This window comes from Ceratotherium simum, chromosome 10 (genome assembly GCF_057802395.1).
Source record: "Ceratotherium simum simum isolate JZ-2026a chromosome 10, ASM5780239v1, whole genome shotgun sequence".
In the NCBI taxonomy this organism is placed as follows: domain Eukaryota; kingdom Metazoa; phylum Chordata; class Mammalia; order Perissodactyla; family Rhinocerotidae; genus Ceratotherium; species Ceratotherium simum.
This window is the reverse complement of record NC_141909.1, coordinates 21,655,152-21,658,391: the sequence shown is the minus strand read 5'-3', so window position 1 is coordinate 21,658,391 and position 3,240 is coordinate 21,655,152. Positions and strand designations below refer to the sequence as shown.

General features: G+C 35.7%; 1 non-coding gene across 1 annotated transcript; it reads right to left on the bottom strand.

Annotated features, from left to right (window-relative positions):
• Window positions 1-2,942: 2,942 nt before the first annotated feature.
• TRNAS-GCU (transfer RNA serine (anticodon GCU)) lies at window positions 2,943-3,024 on the bottom strand. Its single transcript has one exon. It is a non-coding gene; the product is annotated as a tRNA-Ser (tRNA).
• Window positions 3,025-3,240: the final 216 nt, after the last annotated feature.

The window sequence follows — 3,240 nt, the reverse complement described above, 5'->3', positions numbered from 1 at the left end:
CAAGTCCCTCTGGTACAAACCACTTTAACTTGATGATGGAGTATGGCTGCACCACCCAATTTCATGCATTGATGTGTCAGATAACATCCAATTCATGATGGGCATCTCTAAATGTCATGGTGCCTTGAGGGCTATGTGTAAGTATTCAGTCTCTGCAAGGGCCCAGCACCAAGCTTTAGAGGTTAATCAAGCTAAAGGTAGATCTATCTACCTTTATCTATCTATAAGCTAGATAGATATCTGCAGGAAAAAACATGACTCTACTCCAAAATACCTATTTGCCACAGACACTTCAAGCACTGTTGAATCTGTTGGATCATACAGAGTGAGGGCAGAGTAGCTAACATGGAAGCCTAGAACTGTTTCAAATTTAGTTTACTTGGCAGATGAGTCAGAGTAGTAAGTCCAAATAAAGTATAGGTTTGTTGCTAAGTTTTAGAGGCTTGGTAGGTATGCGTCGTTCCCGTGAATATATAAATAAGATGGTAACCTTGAAGACGATATATCCACACGCCTCATACCATTGAACCCATAGAGTCTTCCAAGGCCCCTTAATAATTTATGACATATTTTGAGTCTCTGGCACACATTTGTCTTCTGAGATCTATTCTATTTGCTAACACCAACTCAGAAGGTCTAATCAGAATGATTTTGTAAATATAGTGGACAAGCCTGATTCTTTGAGGATAGAGAGCTGAAAAGCTGATACAGCCCTCCTACAAGACACTGAAGCTTTGATTCTCTTCCTGCGAGGTAAAGGCAAACTGCTTTTCAGAGTGTCTATGAATAAATATGGAGAAAACAGTATTATCAAGATCAACAGCAACATACTAGGTACTTAGCACTCTGTTTATTTGCTTTGCAACGGCACCTGCCCTTTGAGTTATCAGTTGTTTCCTTTTATTGTTGAATCATATGGAAAAAAACATATTTGAAAAAAAAAATTTCATTCACCTACTGATGGACATTGAGTTTGTTTCCAGTTTTGGTCTATTATGGATAAAACTATATGAACATTTGTGTATAAAGCTGTGCAGATATCTGTTCCCGTTTTTCTTGGGTAAATTCCTTGGAATAGAATCAGTGGGTTATAAGATATATGTTAGCTAAACTTTATAACAAAACTGTGAGACTATTTTCCAGAGGGGTTGTGCTATTTACACTCCAACTAGAAATGCTTATTTACGTTTGTATGTCTTATTTTGTGAAGTACTATTCCACTTATCATCCATTTTGGGTTTATTTTTTCTTTTAACTATTGAGTTGTAAGGGTTTTTGCTTTTTTTCCCTACACTAAGGCATGCTTTTTTATTTCCTAGTTTCTTTTGAAAAGCAGAGATATTATAAGTTATGGTGGGAAACTAGTGGTTGCAGAACACAGATAAAATAACCTGTAGAAAGTAAGTTTCCTTTGTGTGGGGAAATATTGAGAAGAGGTCTCAGACAAGGTAAATCAGTATTGGTTACTAGATAAACAAAAATGTAGATGTTCCTCAGTTTGCAGAACAAGTGGTGGCAGTCCTGGGAAGGCACCACTTTTCTACAAGAAAGAGCCAATCTGGACTTGATAGGCCTTCTCTGGAAGTGGGGTGGTGAAGAGAATTAACAAAGCAAAGAGTAGAAATTAAGAGTCCAACAAAAACAAAAGAGAATTACTCAGTCAGAAGTCCATCAGCCCCTCCCTCCATACAGTCCATAATCCTGCCTCCACAACTTCACATATTACTGAAGTTTTAGGCAAAAACAAGACATTTCAAAATGAAAATAAAATGGCAGGCAACATTGAAACAGAGCTATGAAGTAAACAAAACAGAAAATAAAAATTTATATATTTCATATGGTTTAATTTCCTTGACGTTGGAGTTCTTATTCCAAACCTACATCCATATTGCATTTTAAAAGATAATATAGGGCCAGCCCCAGTGGCCTAGTGTTTAAGTTTGGCACTCTCCACTTTGGTGGCCCAGGTTTGGTTCCAGACCTACACCACTCATCAGTGGCCATGCTGAGGCAGTGGCTCACATACAAAAACAGGAAGATTGTCAACAGATGTTAGCTCAGGGCAAATCTTCCTCAGCAAAAAGAAGAAAAAAAGAAAAAGATAATATAAAATTCCCATCCAAAAATATTGCTCCAATTTCTTCTCCCAACAGCATAGGAAACTGTTAATATGATAAATACCCCATTGATGTTTTTGCTTATTTGTGTGTTTGTTTATTTACTTATAAAATTGAGCATCTTCCTTGTTTATAAACCTGTGTCTCTTTTTTCATATTCTATTTACTCCTATTCGATTTAATTGATTATATATCATTATTGATTTGTAAATATTAATTATATAAACTATTATGTAATATGGTATGCTTTTGTTACAAAAGTAATGTTTTTGCATTTGTAGTTTATGTCTTGAATGTTTGTGGCATTTTGTTTTACATTGTGTTTTTTAAATGTATCACATTAAATTTGTATACTTCGTAAAGCAATGATTGCATCATTTGTGTAAATATCTGTTTTCTCCTAGTCCTTTGTGATTTTTGACATATTTAAATAATCCATTCATTTGACATTTATTTTGTTGATGAGTATGAAAATAGAATCCAGCTTTATTGTTTATAGCTGCAAAAGATTTGTCCTAGAAGCACTTTTCCTTGTTACACACAGACATTGTGACACTGGCTCTTGGGGGGCATCATCGTAATTAACAGCTTATAACATTTGTTCTTACTACAATAAAAAAAAGTGTTTTCTTCAAGTGAATTCAGGAGGAAAATGGCTCAGTTTCAGTAGAAGAAATTTCAAGAAATTGAGCCTTGATAATTAATTCATTTTTGTCTTACCTACACTATAATTTATGAAAACCTCAGAGCCAAAAAATGTGGCTGTTTCCTATCAGGAGTCTGATATCTATCTCAACATATATCTTTTGTCCTCAGACAGCCTCACGACGAGGGTGGGATTCGAACCCACGTGTGCAGAGCACAATGGATTAGCAGTCCATCGCCTTAACCACTCGGCCACCTCGTCTGTCACATTAGCTTTTGTATTAATAGCAACTGCAGCTTTATCGTGTGTGTGTGTGTGTGTGTGTGTGTGTGTATGAGATCTTCACTTTTTTCCAGGTGCCTTAGTAATGTGTTCTGACATATTCCTAGTTTGTATATTTGCAAGTAGCTGAAAATGCTTTTCAGATGAAGTGTTGTTAGAAAAAAAAGGAAGTAAAATTTGCTGCCACATTTTACA